The sequence below is a fragment of the Lissotriton helveticus genome, chromosome 5_1 (genome assembly GCF_964261635.1).
Source record: "Lissotriton helveticus chromosome 5_1, aLisHel1.1, whole genome shotgun sequence".
In the NCBI taxonomy this organism is placed as follows: Eukaryota; Metazoa; Chordata; class Amphibia; order Caudata; family Salamandridae; genus Lissotriton; species Lissotriton helveticus.
The window spans coordinates 2,093,272,703-2,093,291,215 of NC_136065.1; the positions used below are offsets into that span (position 1 = coordinate 2,093,272,703).

The following is an 18,513-nucleotide window of genomic DNA, read 5'->3' on the forward strand; positions in this document are numbered from 1 at the left end:
CTCATGTTTCACTACTGTTCCTATTGTGAAGCGCTCTGACACCTTCGGGTAAAGTCCGCGCTATATAAAAACGCATTAAATAAATAAATACATAAAAAATAATAATAATAAATAAATAAAAACAGCGTGAACTTTGTGATTGCATCTCTAGCTCCCAGAAGTTGCTCTGCCCACACAGCCCTGCTCCTGCTGCACGCCGCCTGCAGCGCCCGTCTTGGCCAGAGGGGGCGCTGCCCCGGGCCCGGCTCTGTTATATCCGCCGAGGCTCTCCAGCATGTTGTCGCGCATCAGAGGCACAAAGTTGAAATGTCCAAACACCCCTTGACGTGACTTGTGCTCTTTTTTATCACTCGGCTCCGGAGGGGAAGGCCCGGGGGTCGCCAGGAGGAAGCGGCGAGGCTATGTCCCCCTGATCCGGCTCGGGTAAGAGGCACCGGTGCTGCCGCCGCTTTAACTTCCGCCTGCTTCCTCGGCCGGGGGCTCGGCTCCCCTCTCAGCCGCTCCCCTCGCCGCCTGCGCCGGCCGCCCGGCTCACGCGAGGCCCCGGCTTCTGGCTGCCCCAGGCCGCGCGAGCCTGGCTCTGCCTGCATGGGAGCGCTGCTGCCGGGGCAGCCGGGTGTCCTTCCCGCAGACATCCCCTGGCCTCTGGAGGTGTTTACAACCCCTCTCCGGGCCGGGGGACCAGAGGCCTGCCAGGCTAGTGTCTTCTCCCAAATGCCTGACCCTGCTGCGTGCCTGCCTGTCCCTTTCTTCCACTGCTGCTGGCATTTTATCTACATGCCTCTCAATGTCTTCTTTTTATAGTTTTCTCGCCGGTTTTTGTATGTTGTTGACACAGCAGCTCAGCAAACAAGGAATAATCTCACAGTGCTGCTGTGCATGATTTACTACTATTTCTCTTTGGGTACACAGCTTTGATAACATATTGTCTATGTACATATTAAACAAAGTGTTTGTTTATTTAATGCAGCCGGAAACGGAGTCTGCCTTTGATTTTGTTTAAAATCTGTGTATAGTTTACTGGCTCCCAGCCATTTCATAGATTAGAATCCCCAAGGGGATGGGGGAAGGCTTTAGTAAATCGATGTGCCAAATTGTCCCAATGCAGGTGTAAGTGGTTGATGTAGTTTTTTTTGCCTAATGCTGCATTCTGCTCTCATTTTGTTCTTCCTATTATAAATCCTTGACTCAAGTACCAGAAGGCAAAAGTGCAGTGGGCTTGTTCTTGATGCTTGACATTGAAGAGTTTATTATATTGTTGCTGGTTCTTAAGCATACATATAACCCTAAATCTGTGATTCTAGTGTAGTGGTACCGCACTTTGAGTTGCCATTTGAGGAACCAGGGTACGGCTGCTACCTAACTCCATCTTCTTAGGACCCCCTGTCTTGAACCTGGCCAGTGTAAATTTAAAAATGGTTGATGTGTGAATGTCATTGCCGGCAGCTATTTATGCTACATTTAAATACAGGTCAAGCAAATTTGGGAACAACTGGCAACTACATGTGTTAAGTAACTGAAAATTACCAGGAGATCTTCATGTGCAGTATTACCAGGATGAGTAACGGTGCATCTCCTGGTTGTATGCAACTTGAGTTCCTAATGGTGCAGATAAGGAACAAACATGGCCATTGACCAGTTTACCAGATTTTTTTTCTGTTATTCGTTTTTACTGCCCGCTGTGTGATGAGGGCGCAGGTTTCATGTCCTGGGCATTTGTTTTACGCATCGTTGTTTGTCAGATTTATCAGTTTTCCTGGTTCATAAGAAGGTATTCACAAACACAGCTCCCATAATCCATAAAATTCACAGAACTGGTTATTTGATGTCCTGACTACATGTAGCAAGGTTGCAGCCACATGCCAGGCCTAGGGCATGCCACTTAGCAAAATGTGAATCTACAGCTGCTTGTGTACACTGGACTAATCCCAGAGGACAGGTGGACCCATATATTTTGGAAGTGCCCCAGAGTGATTATGCCCTCAGGTTATGGGCCTTGTTTAAAACTACACTTCTAACTCTACCAGATTGTGAACACCAGTGCTTCCCTGATCGTAACACATTCTAAGAGTACGTGCAACAACCAGGGTAGTTGAGCTGGTGGACAAGTGGCAGATCAGCCCTGTGGTGTACTGCTGTTGTTTTGACCTCCTTTCTTTGGTGGTAGGCTCGAGAGCCCCACTAAGGCATATGATATCTGACATGTCTTCCCTAGGTGTGGGTTGGAATAAAGGATGTGTGACGCCTCTTGCACTTACAAAAGGTCCGATATCATTCATGTTTAGGGTTCTTTTGACACAATACTTGAACCACAAACCCAATACTGCAATACCGCCTGTAGAAGCTGGAAGTGTGTCACCTTGTGAAAAGAAAGCACGAAGAAGCAAGCATGAGCCCACCATAATAATAATAATCCGCATTTGTAAAGCGCACAATCACCCGTAAGGGTCTCTAGGCGCTGGGGGCCGTCGGGAAGATTAAGCAAGCTATTGCCCAGAGTCACATGGTGCTGGGCTAATCTGCCGACGGTGCCGGGGATCGAACCGTGATCCCCAGATTCCGGAGTCGGTCACCCTAGCCGCGGCGCCACACCTCTTCCTTATGCCCCTCCTCACCCACTCCCTGCTTGCTCTACCCTTCAATAACCCCACCCCTCGCTAGATCACTTTGCTTCCTTTTCAGCAATGCCACCCTATCGTCACTGTTCACTTCCCGGGCTCAATGTATACCCTCCCCACCACCTTGCTTTAATATGTCGCTTCATCCGCCTGACAAAGTGTCTTGCACCTCCTCATGTGCCCATGTTACATGCTGCCTATGTAACATGCTGCCTACCACAGTGCGTGTCATCCATTGTTTTCCATGGCTTGTGTTGTATATGCCACGTTGAACACGCAAGTTTAACTTAAAATTCAGTGAGGCTGGCCAAAAGAGTCAATTTAAGAATTGTAATAGAAAGAGGAATATAATATATGTTGTAGCAAGCGGGGGGGGGGGGGGCGATTGATTGCAAACAGCAGTGCTCCACTTCTGCATTTTCTGGCACATATGCTAGAAGTTAAAGGGGTTGCCGGTCCTATTATTTAATACCTAATTTGAACGATTTGCAAAAGCTGGCTTAGAAAATGGATTGCAAGGAGTTGTTATTGTGTCCAGTTTTATTTAGAAGGGAACCAGGTAGGAACCTAAGGCTATCTTAGTCCCAGAAATATTGTCATTAACACTATTCTTGGGTAGTAAAAAAATATAAATATATTTTACAGTGCTGTGTGGATACAACAGGCTGCTTCAGAGAGACCATCTGGATGGAGAACAACAGTGCTAGAACATGGTATCGCTCATGTTGTAGGATTTATGCCTCCCTCGTACAGTGACTCACTAATCATATACTTGGCAGGACATATTAGTTTTCTTTAGCTCTCTAAACTCTACACCGTCTTCTTTAAACCAATCTTCATTAGAAGTGGGTTTTGTAGGTTGACTTCCTCCACAGTAGGCGTGTAGCTTCCTGACATTTTTGAACGTTGTCGCCTCAACTTACATTGTTGTAACGAATGCTAGCAGCGATGCTCTGGCCTATAACAACAGAAGGTGCCAAGGAGATAGCTTTGGCTCTTTCTCTATAGAGCTCAGTATGGACTATGATTCTCTTTGGAACATGGCTGCTGTTAGATCCAGCCAGTTAAAGAGTTGTTCGATGTCTCCTTTCAACCTGTAGGCAATCTATTCTGAAATCACTGTCATCTAATGATCAAACCCATGGGCTGTCCAATGTACAGAGAGTTGGAATGGTAAAGCCTAGACCCTGATCAGTACTGATCAGAGTGGCCGTACTCCTTTCCATTCAATGACGTTTATGTACTATGGCCCTTATCATTGCTGTTCTATGATATGCATGTACTATGGCCCAGATACTTTTAGTTCTGAGACTTTTGTTCCCCATGACCCGCATCCGTTGCATTTATCCACTATGACAGTGACATTCCATGATTTGTGTGCACAGTGGCCCCTTTCAGTGCCATCCAACAACATGTATCCATATGGCCATATTCTGTGCAATTCTAAGATGTTTATCCACTGTGGCATAGTTATTTTTGTTCTGTGACCCTGATCAGTAACATTTATCCACTATGACCCTTACCAGTGTTGGTCTGTGATTTGTATACACACTTTCCCCTATCAGTGCCATTCAACAACACTCATCCACTATGGCACTAAGATGTTTATCCACTGTGGCCCAGATAAATTCTTTTTCTTAGCTTTTGTTCATCAAGGTGCTAATCAGTGCGATTTAGTGATGTTTATTTGCAATGGCCATAAACATTGCTGTATTATGACACGTTGTGATTATGGTATTTCTTGAACTTATACTTAACATGCCCCTGATATCTTCCGGTCTATGGCTTTCGTTCACTAGTGATGCTGATCAGTACAATTTTTCGACTTTTATCCACTCTCCCATGAGCAGTGATGTTATATGATGATTCCAATGTGGGCCTGATCATATATGTTCTACTATGAAACGTGTCCACAGTGGCCCTGGTTGGTGTTTTCTTCCATGTATCTGCAGCAAAGAATGTTGTTTGCTTGCAGCCCCAGATGAAAGTTGCAGGACTCGAGCACCTCCGTTCTGTTTATTGAAAAACCATAATTTTTAGGTCTCGCCTAGGCAATGTTTGTGCTGTCTCTTCGAGACATGTTGTATTCAAGTATAGACTTTATGCTCCGCCCATCTTTTCACTTGGCTCCTCTTACTGTCCTTTGTAAATGATGGCTTTTGATTCGTGAGTAGGCTTACTAGTGCCTCCTTAGTGCCATCCTCTCCTTTTCTTTTCTTACCTCCCATGAGGACATATCCTCTTACATGTGCCCTTTCTCTCTAGGTTTCATTAACAGTCAGTGAGCACTTTTTACGTAATTAATGTCTTGCTGAAGCAGGCAAGACATGCGGCACATACGGCCACTGCATTTCTTGACTTTTGATGAAATCCCGGAACATCGCGATTTAGCTTTAAACATCTGAAGCTAAGGAGTAGTGTGTCGCCATTGCTACAAATGTCAATAACCAGAAAAACATGCAGGTGGATGCCGCATTTGTTTTCCATTTATTTACTTTTGTAGCATTGGCGGCACACTGCGGTTTAGTCTTAAACATCTTAAGCTAAAGCACGGTGTGCCGCCATGCTACAAAAGTCAATAAATAGAAAAAAATACGGCAGCCGCACAACAATTTAAAAAAAAATATTTAATAACTTTTGTAGCAATCGGGGCACACCATGCTTTAGGTTAAAACATATAAAGCTAAAGTGCGGCATGCCGCCATTGCTACAAAAGTCAATAAATAGGAAGAAAAAGCAGACGGCCACCGTATTTCTTTTTCATTTATATACTATGTACCAATCTCGGCACGTCACACTTTAGCTTTGAACATCTGAAGCTAAAGGTGGCGGTGGGTGAATGACTTTCTGCAGTCTTTTCTTGTGCCTGCAAAGTGTTACATCTTCCTCCGCCCGGGCACTGGAATGTCAGTGTGTACATCATGGATATGAGCGATTTTGAGCAAGACAACAGCCTCGTCAGCTGTCTAAGCTCTACCATGCTTCATGTGTCTGTCTGTGAGCCCTGTTGCTTGGGAATAGATAAGGCGGGCCTGGATCAGGTCCTAGGGATGAGTTGTATTCTTCATTATTGCAGGGTGCACCACCTTATAGGGCTAATAGAGGTCCACAGGGACACCTAGTAACAGGCGAAGATACTGCTCCCTTTCCTTTCTTCATGGATTTTCTTTTATTAGTTATGCTACTGCAAGGATATTTTTTGAGGGAAAAAAAAACATTCCATCAAACATTCTCCTTTACAACACCAATAACTCTAAATTTAACTAATGCGAGACCTATTGAATGACAAATGCATGTTATGGTTTCTCTGATCTCAGATGTTTGATCCAGCCAATTGGCCGGGACTCTGAACTGTGATCATATTCCATGATCTCTGCCTTTGTCCCGTTGAAAACAAGACAAGATGTTGTCCAAGCCAGGCATGGGTCAATTACCCTTTCTCACTCTCTACATCCACCATTAACTGGGTTAATCTGCAAACATCTGAACATCCAATAAATGCTGTATAATGAACCCAGGTAATCAATAAAAGGGCATGGGGAGAGGATAGATCCTGGCGGGACTCCACCAATGGCACTAGGTCGGAGAGAGAGGTGCTAAGCTAGACCTCTTTTGTCTAGCCCACTAGAACTGATTTCACCCTTTCCAGTGAGCCCAGTCGGCCTTGCACTCTAGTAAGACGACATGGTCAGGTGCATTGCCCAGAATTTGAAGCAATTGTTTTGAATAACAGTCCAGAAAATTGAAAATGCTAACATTTTTTGTAATTATAATTTTTTAAAATTTATTTAGCAGGGATCACACTTCCAGGATGGGTATCAGAACACTTTAAAATATTGCAGCCAGGGCTTGAGATTTACTTCAATACATAGGGTTAATATCAATCTCCCAGTAAATCCTCAAAACATTTTTCATGAGTATGTGAAGCCTAGACTAACCATGAAGAATTTAATATACTAACCATATGCACAAACACCGCGATTTGTGCAGACTTTAGAGGATGACACATCTGAATCTGTAAATGTATATCCAACTCAGTCTGCTCCTTGCAGCGGTCGTGTCATTTCACTTGCATGAAGTACTGCGTCATTTCATGTTGTTATGAGTATGCTCCATTTCATATAGTACCACGTAAACTTTACCTTTGTGGGAGGATTTTTATACTAGGCCGCGTTATGGGCATGCAGATTATCCATGGTAGCAGAAAAGGATAATTTATTAAACTTTCCAAAGGTATTTTACAGTGCGGCTTTGAGAGTACAGTAGCATCAACATCCTGTATCAACATCCCCTATAAGGAATCGTGAACAGAGCGCGCATCAGCACTGTGGCTGTGCATCATACCAATGGCCCAGTCTCAATATTTGTCTCTCTGCTGGCCACATGTTCTAAACCCAATAGGGCATTCTCAACTTTTTATCTTTTTGGGTCAAATAAGTCGTATTAAATAGTGTAACAGTACCTTCTGTTAGTATCACTGCTGTGTAATTGAAGCCTTGACAACAATCACTATATGCGTTTGCACTGTGAAATGTTTCTTCAACTTTGAGAGAACAGTGTCTTATACAAATAGCCCATGTATGCATGCGGTGTCTTGTGTGCATTCATGTAGTATTTCTAATACACCTATTGTGCATGAACCCCTGCTATGAAAGGAGGTGGTGACTGTTACTAGGCCTGGATGAAATTTCAATTATGACAGAATAATTGGAGTAATTTTGTGTTACTTTTGACATGAAATTAGAGGAAATAACGCGAGTACACCCGTTCATGTGATTATAAGTAATTTGGCACAAAAATCCTACCACAGGCGCAAGGAAACAACAAAGTTAATAAGTTCTTGCGTCTGCTACTATTTGTGTTCTGTAGCATTTAGCACTATTTTCTTAATGCAAAATGCATGCTCGGGTCCGTTTCAGACGCGAGGTTGCATTTTACGCTAAGAAAATAGTGCTAAATGCTGGGTCACTCTCCTCGCACAACTACATGTAATTTTGCTGTAATTTCACATAATTACGAGGCAGTAGATAACGTGCATTATGGCCACTCCTAACTATTGCACACCTTCTTACTCCTTGAGTTACTGAGCTCGTTGTGATTTCGGAGTAGCGATTTGCTGCTGTTAACTTCAGATGTTTTTCACTTGTGCCTCTGTGTTCTTCAGGCTTCACTGTCAGAGGCCCTGAAGCTGGATTGCGCCCCACCCCAAAGGAAGCAGAAAGGGCTGCTTGGAGACAGTCCGAAAGAGATGTGTTGTGCATTGATTGTTAAGTGATATGCTTTGAGATGCTACACCATAGTCTCTCAGCATGTAGAAGCGTGTATAAAGCGGAAATAGAATTCCTGTCCCCTTGAGGACTTTGCTTCAAAGCTTTGTAGATATTCTGCAGTGGAGACGAATAAAGCTCCCTTTATATTCTTTAGAGGGTGGAGGTTCTCCTGTGTAGTGGTGAGATCTTGCACAGTTATGCTCTGAATTTCAATCCCTGCACTGTGAAGATGCAAGTAATACCACAGGGAAGTACCAGTATAGTATTCACAGTTTTATTAGCAAATATATAGTAACACATTAGAATACATGACTGCCAATGCCATCTCTTTGTTAGTAAGGTTTTGTCTAAGGAGAACCCTGTGACAATGCGTGGGCTTACTCTGTAGGATACATAATCAGTGTGTCTCTCACCCAAGGTGCCCAACTGGTACCTGATTGTACAAGGTGTGTGAGAAATGTAAATGTAGTAGTACTTGTATAGCGCCCCCCCGAATCGACCCCCGAAGGGGTATCTCAGGCGCTTGTACGCATACCGCTGAGGAACCCTTCCTGGCTTTTCCCTGTGAAGTACCCACTCCTGGGCACCCCCAAGGTGAAGCCAGGCATCCTAGCGTTGTTGGGGCAGTTGTGGAGATTAAGGAAGCTATTGCCCAGAGTTGCAGAGTGGGACCCATGATTAGAATAGGCACCGAGGCGAGAATTATCCGGTCTGAGGAAATTGAGCCCAAGACCCGCCGAGGCGGGAATTGAACCCTGGTCCCAGGCTAGACCTCTGCATCAGGGTCTGCCGCTCTAACCATTGAGCCACACTTATCGCAGAAAGGGCAGTAATGATTCTGTGTGTATTGCTTGTTTTTGTTAGTATGTGTGAGAGTGCAATAATGGCGCTCTCTGTGTTTCTCTGCTCACCGAAATATTGATGTACGGAATTATGGTCATATATAGATGGATTAGAGGATAACTGAATTCCCCTTTCAGAATTTTTTTTAAATGTGTGCATCCTTACAATCGAAGATGCGCCCACCAAGCGTTCACCCACAGGATTATCTTGACATATAGACTGCTCTGGAGTTGTCACGGCAGACAGCTTAGGGCACTGATAAACAATCAAAAATGGGCACAAGTGTGCCAACTGCAAACTTTCAATGGCTGGCATGAACTGTGGTCTTTGGGTTACCATTGTCAACCTTGTGGGTACCTAGTAGTATCTGTATAATCATGGCCAGTAAATGTCCTCTTGTTTTGGGTTTTCTATGGGCCTAATTTTTATGGACGGGTTTCTCCTGATACTCGAGTTTTGTTGGTAATACTGCGTGATGATCTTAATGCTTGGTCCAACATAGGGTTGCCAATCGATTCTTTTCACAAACATGAAGAGCGCAAGTGAGCTGCATGTGTTGTCCTGTGTGCCAATTTACTATGTGTCCTACACAACAACGTACAAATGCGTACAGTGGCGGCTGGTGAACTTTCAAAGTGATGAGGCGTAAAAGTTGGAGGCCAGTTTAACTCACGAATTGAAGCAAGTGAGTCCGACAGACCTAATGGGGGTTTGTAAAAAGGGTGGGAAATGGCACCTTTTAAAGCTAATTTTGAGAAAAGAATTTAGCGTGAAAGCAATAACGGTTATAAAGCAATTTTGGAGGTGGTGCCTTGAATTTTTAAAAAACATGAAAGAGGAGACAATATCCTGCTGCATTCATTATTTTCAACAGTTACTGTCGTGTGAAAATTTAGATTGCCACACGTAAGCCTTTTAATTATCTTACCTGCATACACACACTGCATCTGGTAGGTAATTCTGGAAAGTCTTCAGGACATATTGGTGATCTCATAACAAGTAGTCACTGCAAAATTAAAATATAGTTTAGGTATTATATAATTACTGATTAAAATGATGAAAACATAGCATTTAACTGTGAGAGTGCATATTTACTAATGAGACCCTCCAAGCTTTATAAAAACTGCCTCTAAGACTCTTCTTACAGTTTAGTTATAACATGAACATACCAAAAAAGATGAGTACTCTATTCTGTTAGTTCGTCATAATTGACTTGAGAAAACATTGCTTAGTACCTCACAGTTGTTTTTATTTGAATCCATTTACATGTATTGTATTGTATTGTATTGTAATTGCATTTATATAGCGAGCTACTAAAAGATAGAGCGCAAGGAGAGCTATCTATCTAGTAACTGAATTGTACAATCTGAAACCCGAGAACCTGCTGGTCAATGCCAGCTTAACCAAAATTGTGTGATCTGTGGGAAATATTTTATTTCGCAAAGTTGCCTTTTTCTTCATTATCCCATATGAGAGCTCCTTCAAACATGAAAGTTCAGGATGTGCACTGTACTTGTTTTCATTTGATAGACTCCATTTTAGGCCGATATATAATAAGATTCTAGGCCACATATAGAGTGCACACGTCATCTGACTTGCTGTTTAGTTCACAAATTGTGTTATAAAGTAGTAGGCAGAATGTTTTTGCTAAGCTCATGTGTAAGAACTATAATTTTTGTAATAAGTACCACTCAATTCAGTGATATAATCTGATGTTTTAGGGATGAAACACTTCTGTTGTCCACCATACCACCTTCACTGTTCTCCCTTCCCAAATCTTTTTCTGTCCTCTCGCTCTCTGTCTTTTATATTCTTTGTTTTCTCCCCCAGACTCTTTCCTTCTTCTGTCTACTTCTCCAACTCTCCTTTCAATTGGTCCGAGCTTTGGCGCATTTTTATCACTGCGTGTGCTGTGAGTCGTCAGATCCCATCTGAACAGGTTGGCTTCCTCAGATGGTGGGAGGGCGTGCAGGTGGTAAGGTTGAGATGCTGTTAGAAATGTCCTTTTAAGCGATCTCAATGAATAGCTTCAAATTTTCTCTCATTAGGAAAAGGAGGAGCGCAATTCAATTACCAATGTTTCCTAGGGAGACCCAGTTCAATGAAGTCTATCACAGTTCTAGTTGCATTGGCCCTGTCCGAGTCCTTTTATCTGTGCTAATAAGTTGACAGGTTGTTTTTCAAACCCCGCCTTTACAGCTATGCTGAGCAATCATGCTGGGACTGTGGGTACTTCTAAATAGGGAAGTGGTATATATTTGCATTTCTCCATCTCCAATGCATTTAGAGTTCAGGTTGTCTCCTTTGACCGCTTGTGTTCTACTTGGTGTCCACTAGAACATCCAGACAGAAAGGTGGATGTGCCGCGGACTTGTTGGTGCCCCAATGTTAAGCAGCTTGTTTGACCAGAATGCAACCTTGTGGTATTGATTAACTGAAATGGGGAACTACACAGTAGTTATAAAAATATGGATTTATTAGTATAACACACTAAAAGCATGACACAGTATCTCCTACACGAAAAATACTCGTAAAGCAAACTACTGTAGCAAAGAAACAATCTTAAGTAGCACTAATACACTTATATACTAAAATAGTGGTATAAGAACAACGACTCGGGTCGAGACAGTGTCTGGAGGATGTAGAATCATTGAGACACCAAGGAACCACCCAAGGTGAATTAAGTAGGGACCACACAGAGGAAGGGTGCAGTGTGGGAACACGACCGCGTGCGCCATACAATTCTATGGGAGAGTCGCGGATGCAGTTTTAAAGTTTAAGAACCCTTCTGAGTGGACTTTGAAGAAATCCTGTGGAAGTTAGGAGGCTGGAGAGCCACCCCACCCGAGGATACCGTAGTACCAGAGTTACCTATCCCAGGGAAGCCTGGTCCATAGGTCTGAAGAGGCGCTGGAAACCGCAATCGATCTCTATGGAGGACTTTGAAGAAGAGCCACTGCTAGGAAGAAGAATAGTGTCCATCGGAATCCAAAGGTGGATTCTTGGTGAAGAGTACCTGAAAGCAGAGGGGACCCTCCGGAGTAACCAGGGGCTCGGTAGACGAATTCCCACCGATGCCTGGTGTTTCAGGTGCGTTCTGGGGGTTCTTGACTCTGCAGTCACCCGGACCAGGAGATGATGTGGATGACCAGGGGCCGGATACAAGCTGTCCCACGAAGGATGTTGATTGCTGAGATGTCGGTGTCCAGCTGGAGCACCAACAAGCCTTGGCAGCGGCAACCCATGAAGATGGTCAAGAAAGGTTACGGTTCAGACCAGCAAGGTCCTGGAGACCCTCCAAGCACTGGAGAGTCAGGGCAAGCCTGGAGCAACCAGGTGAGCCCAAGGAAAGCAAAAGTGACCATCAAGATGAGCCACAGGCCGGAGGCATAGGAGTCGCAAGGGGACCTCGAGCAGTTTCACAAAGCAACAGCCCACAGAGCACTCAGTGCGAGGAGGCCGAAGTTCTTTGGGGGAAAGGGTGCCAGAGTTGGGGCTACTCGGAGCCCAGTGCACTTGTTTCGGAAACGCCAAGAAGCATAGGCACTTGTAAAAGTATGCAGTGCACAAGGGTACACGTATTGCAGCCCTCATGAGGGATTCTGACCTCTAACTTGGTGAGAAGGCAGCTTGGACCTTGAGGGACTTGGATACCCACCTCCTGTGTTGCTGGAAGCTTCAGAGTCCATGGGAGGTCAGGAGCAGCAGACCGGTTAATCGGGATGTGTTGCCCGCGATTGCAGGGGTTGTGACTCCTTCACTCCAAGGCAATATGTCTTTGGTTCTCCTTAATGCTCCATAGGTCCCGCAGGGAGCCTGCATGGTGCACGGGCACAGGCGATGCTTTGGACGGAGTGGAGGACGAAGTTGGGCCCAAACGAAGTCCAGCGTGTCCAGACGGTCGAAGTTCAGTGGTTTCTAGTTCAGAATCTTGTCCATGTCGAATCTAGGGTCTTGCAGCCAGGCAAGCCCTTTTGTACCCACGGTAGAGGGTAGGACAGATTCTAGGGAACCTGGGTCTGAAGTGGGGAGGTTACTCCCATATCCTTTGTCCAGTTTTGCATCAGAGCAGTAGCCAACGGCTCCCAGGACTGGTTTGCACTGGACTATGCACAGGTACACCAAATTTGCCCCTCGTGCATACTTTTAGTCGCTAGCAAGTGCACCCAACCACGCCTAATGCAATAAATCCTGTCTGGGAGGTGGTCACACCTCCCTGTGACAGGATGCCTATTGTTCTGCCTTCCCCTGCTCGAGGTTGGCTCAGCAGCAGGAGGGCAGAAATGTGTCTCTGGTCGGCAGCAACCATTTAGGGCTGCCCGGGACTAGAAGGCTGGTACCGGGACACCAGGGACCTCACAAAACTCGTTTCTGAGGAGTGGAATCATACCTGTACCGATGTGGAGGGGTATGATCCCACAATGTTTGATACAAAACACTTTGGGTTACTTTCAGCCGTTTCAGAGGAGGTCCTCACACAGTCTGTCGTAAATAGCTGCAGAACTAACAACCTGGGAGAATGGACTCCATAGGCTGCAGGGGTGTCCTGCTCATGCAGTGCCACCATCTCACTTAGAACCAAGCACCCTGCCTTCAGTATTGTTAAGGCCTGCTATAGGGGTAACTTATCGGTTTTAGGTGGAGTGACCTTTAGATATCGTGAACCTTGCATACACCAACTTACACAGGCTGCAATGGCAGGCCTGTAGTTCCATTTTGCATGACCTCTCAGGGGTGGCATAATCCATGCTGCAGCCCATGGGAGGCCTCTGGGATACCTATGCCATGGGTACCATATACCAGGGACTGACAAGGGTACCCCAGAATCCAATCTGGAGTGCACCAAAGTACATAACATAACATAACAGTTTAGGGAAAAAGCAGATAGTGCTGTCCAAGTGGGCTTCATGAAGGGGTCATCTCAGACCTCGTCCTAAACAGATATTCTTTGATAGCTGAACGTCCCACTGCACAGGTAGGCCATGGTGTGCCCCTCCAATAAATCATCATCAACAAGCATTCTTCGGTTAAAAAACCATGAAAGCATGAATAGATAAAACAATTAATAGCTCCATAAAAATATGCTGAATCAAAAAATACAATATTTCGTAACAGTTTTAAAAGGAAGAAATGAATCAAGCCATCGTTAATGATGGGCACCTCGGGCTTGGAGAGACTACAGTACTTCTGGGCCGACTGAATCCCATTTGGGCGGATTTATACATGCGGCATGGCTCTCTCCACATAAACAAATTTAGGAAGTTTTGGTAGGAATTAAAGACAAATTAGAACAGTATGGGGAAGGTGGAGGGTGCATAATTATTTGTGGTTCATTGTATTGTACTTCAGTTGCATGATGCATCACTCACTACCTGCTCCTGATGATTCGCTGAGGCACTTTACAGTCTGTGGGCCTCCATGAATGTAAGAGTGTGTACATTATACCCTTTATGATCCTATGAGAGTAGTGTAAGAGCAGTGAATGAGGACTGGTGTTTATGAAGCGCCAACCATTTGCTACCGTGCCCCCTATTGCCATGGCACGCTTCAGACAAAAGGAATGATGAAAATTGGTGGGTAGATTTTAGAGGAGGGAAATGCTAGCTTCTTCAAGTCAACCTAGCCCAGTTGAGAGAAAGTCTGTCCCACTTCTTACTCCTCAGCTGGAATTGATAGCTCCCAACAAGCAAGCCCTCTATAAACGGAACTCCTAATACTCGGACACGTATTCAGTGGCTTCAAAGGTTGCCTTTTGCAAAACACAATAAGGCAGTGGGTACTGAAGTAAGTCAAGTTTTCATCTACAAACATAAAGCGCGGGCATGACTACCACTCTTCAGGGCCTGGAAATAGGTGCTCAGAGCTGTCTGAGCTAAAGAGGATGAGGCATTGAAGAGACTGCTGTCTGCAACTTATATTATGCACAGGGCTTTCACTAAGACTATGCACGTTTAGAAGAATTTGGTGTCCTCCGCAAGGGACAGAAAAATGATCAATCCCCGCAAGGGACAGAAAAATGACCAATCACTGTATGGCTTCAAAATAGAACCATACAGTGATTGACCACATGCTGTAATACTCCTGCTCCCACGATGCCTTGTAAGTACAGGCCTTTGGGGACAGGCCAGACTGGACCGCCCTTACCAGAACCAATAATTTTGTTGTTCTCATGCTGTTTATAAATGTAAACAGCATGATAGCAACACAATGATGGTTGCAGCAGGTGAGCCCAGTACTCCAAAGGGGACCATCTCAATCTGCTAGGCTCCCCAGGCTCTTTAACACAGCACGGGTTCAGGACACCTGAAGCGAATGTCGGGCTATGCACGAGAAGTGTCTGAAATCAAGAACAGGAAAACCTCCCCTAGTTCCAAATATAAATAAAGGCAAACGCTCTGAATTTCAAAACATAATCATTGTCCCACACAAGGCTAATTTATTTGAAAATAATACGTCTATTTATTTTTTAGAAAAAAATGTTTTTAGTTAATAAATCCAATCTGATAACAATGAAGACTTAGATGTATGTACAAGCTCTATTTACATTTCATACTATACGAACATGCAGCCTACCCACTCACTACTTCAATATCCTCACCAGTCACACTCACTTAAACCATCCTCAGTCATACCAGTCCACAGTATATACAATATCACACAATACAGTTCATTTCGGCACCCTGGTCGGAGCCTCGCCATGACGTTATGAGAAGAGAAGCGCAAACCTATTGTGCTCTGAGAAGTCGCTCTATCTCCCCTCGGAGGTACTTGGTTAAGTACCGAGAATATCAAATTTAAAACGTGTGTGTACCTTGTGTGTCCATCGGCCTCTGTCCGGCAGAGTCTGAGGCCCAGTTGTATTGAAGAGTGTTGGGGAACACATTAATTGGCGTAGGGAGCTCCGACTTGGATACGGAGCTCCGACTTGGATATAAAGTTACCATCCCCTTGAACGAATACTGTGCCTCCCTGCGAAGCATCCTCTTGCCATCTTTTCATCGCCCATGTTTCTCTCCTCTCTGAGGATATAGATATGATTTAATAATGTGATGTGAAGCTGCAGCCTGGAATTCATCTATCAACGTGGAAAGTGATAATAAGCACTATGGATAATTTCAGCCTTGTATATATTGTTGATGGTGTGAATAATTATTGAAAATCATTGAAAATCTTTTTGTATTCATTTGCGCCCTGACGAAGGATTGGATAATATCGGTGCTGTTCCGAAACGCGCGTCGGCGCTTGTTGCTGTTTTTTTGTTTCTTTGATCTCCTGTTTCTTGTTTTCTGTGTAGAATGCTCTTTTTTTAGAATGGTGTATGTATAGGAATGATCTTTTCCTTTTTGTATTGTGTGATATTGTATAATCTGTGGACTGGTATGACTGAGGATGGTTTGAGTGAGTGTGACTGGTGAGGATATTGAAGTAGTGAGTGGGTGTAGGCTGCATGTTCGTATAGTATGAAATGTAAATAGAGCTTGTACATACATCTAAGTCTTCATTGTTATCAGATTGGATTTATTAACTAAAAACATTTTTTTCTAAAAAATAAATAGCCGTATTATTTTCAAATAAATTAGCCTTGTGTGGGACAATGATTATGTTTTGAAATTCAGAGCGTTTGCCTTTATTTATATTTGGAACTAGGGGAGGTTTTCCTGTTCTTGATTTCAGAGTTTTTTCTCTGCCTCCCTCCCCTAGCATTCGTATTCAGGGACCCTCTTGTGTTTTTGACTATGCACGAGAAGAGACCAGTCCAACCCGACATGTACACTTAACTTCATCCATGATGCCTGCCAGGCTGCCATTCGGCAAGTTTGGCCCTGCCCTGTCAAACAACTTAGGAACAAAGTGCTGGGGGCTGAGGGCACTGGGACAGCATTAAATTAAAAGTTTACTCAATGGCACTTTTGATAGATTTGATGGCTCGTACCGGGGGTGGGCAATTTCCTAACCTCCCACTGAATAAGCCGCCGCTGTATACTTACAAAATAAAAGGAAGCTATTCATATGAATGATGGCACGACCACTTTCTGTGCAGTCTTAGTTGTTTCACTCACAAAAACCGTTTATGGTTAATCACTAGACTAGAGATCTCCTTTTCCACACATACTGTAGGGATGCTGAAGCTTATTCTGATGTTTTGTCAGGGTTGCTGCATAATTACCTGATCAAGTTGGAGAATGTTTCTATTGTATACCCTTTTTAGGTCCAGCATGCGAGACCTCTTATATATACTTTAGTACATACTTATATATTAGTATGTACTTATATGTGTATGTACTTTGTGGGCACTGGAGATCAGCCCTAGGACTTGTCTGCTTCTGCTTAGGGACTTTTTTTCTGTTCAACTGCCTCTATTTAACTGTCTTAATAAAAAGGGTCCAGTAGGGGTCAGTAAAATACCAGAATCACTTTAGCATTTTCTAGATTCCAGTCCATAGAAATTCTTTCACAAGCACCTGTAGACAATAATATTTTTTTCAAATCTTGTATTTTCAGTGATATGACCACCGAAGGCCCTGATTTTATAGTAAAAACAGAACTTTGGACTATACCATTTCCCGCTGAAAGGCAATATTTCTCTCCATGTGTTCCCATACCTGGCGTGTCACACAGTTTGGTGCTTACTTTCCACCATGTTAAAGAGCTGTTGATGTTTCAGCACACTGGCTAATATGCTGCATAGCTAAATACATATAATGCCCCAAAGGCGAGACCGGTTGCATTGAAATGCTTGTTTAAACTAGAAATTGTAGCTTCAGTACAGTGGTACAACTGAGTTGTCCCTAGTATCTCCTTGTTGGGCACAATGATTCATTAAAGGGGTGTTGTAGTCTAACTGCTGCCATGGGACCCTGATGACCGGTTTTACCTGGCATCCCATGTTAGCAGTAAGGATCAGTGTAGATTTGGAATAGCAGAATGTGGGGCTCAACTACAGTGCAGGGCCCTATTGAACGGGTGAGGGTGGTGGTGAACAGATTCTCCCAATTGCTGCAAGTATGCAGCAGATAGGTTGATCTTGAGGCTGAGCAGTTACTCAACTCCCAGCACAAATGAGTGGTCTCTTGATGCATTCAATAATTGGTGTAATTGTTACTCAGGATTGCCTGCTATATCAACCTCAGAAAGATGAAGAACTAAGGTAGCCACCCACACCTGCACGCTGATCCCTTAAGACTGAGATCAAGCCTGAAAGCATTCTACTACATAAGGTGTGGTGCATTTGCACCTATAATATGTTTGCTTACAATTAGACTTTAGGTGTTCGGTTGGACAGTCAGTCTGAGTCATAAGTTAGTTAGGGAGTATAGTGTAACTTCCATAGGACCCTCTGGTGTGGTATTAAAACTGGAAGCAAGTACAATTCAACACCAGATCAACCTTGCACGTGCACACGTTTTCATTTCTCTGCTTGAAGGGGAACGTGCTCCTGTTGCGTACCTTTTAAACTGAATGAAGATGACTGTGTTTGAAAAAACCATCCACCTCTTGGTACTCAGTACATGTAACTACTGTTGAATCAACTGCTGATTGATAGTCCTGTCTGGGATCGAGTGAGTTATGAGACTTCTTTTCGGCTGCAGGACAAAGAACGCCGTAATGGATGGCACTTTATGCGCACAATGGGTATTACAAACCGAAGCATAATATATGTCCTATAAACTCATTCAGTAAAGGCTGCTGTCATAGGACTATCCGAAAAATAAAAAGGAGATGGTTGCGTTTTATCCTCCTCTCTGCCTCTCCCCCCACCACACCCCACCCCATGCTGGTGG

At 44.0% G+C, this 18,513-nt stretch overlaps 1 protein-coding gene across 1 annotated transcript in view; it reads left to right on the forward strand.

Annotated features, from left to right (window-relative positions):
- The first annotated feature begins 214 nt into the window (after positions 1-214).
- Positions 215-18,513, forward strand: part of MVB12B (multivesicular body subunit 12B) — a 465,376-nt gene continuing 447,077 nt past the window's right edge. The window contains exon 1 of the mRNA XM_078646102.1: positions 215-423. The gene's annotated coding sequence lies outside the window, so the exon portion shown is untranslated. The remainder of the gene's footprint in view (positions 424-18,513) is intronic.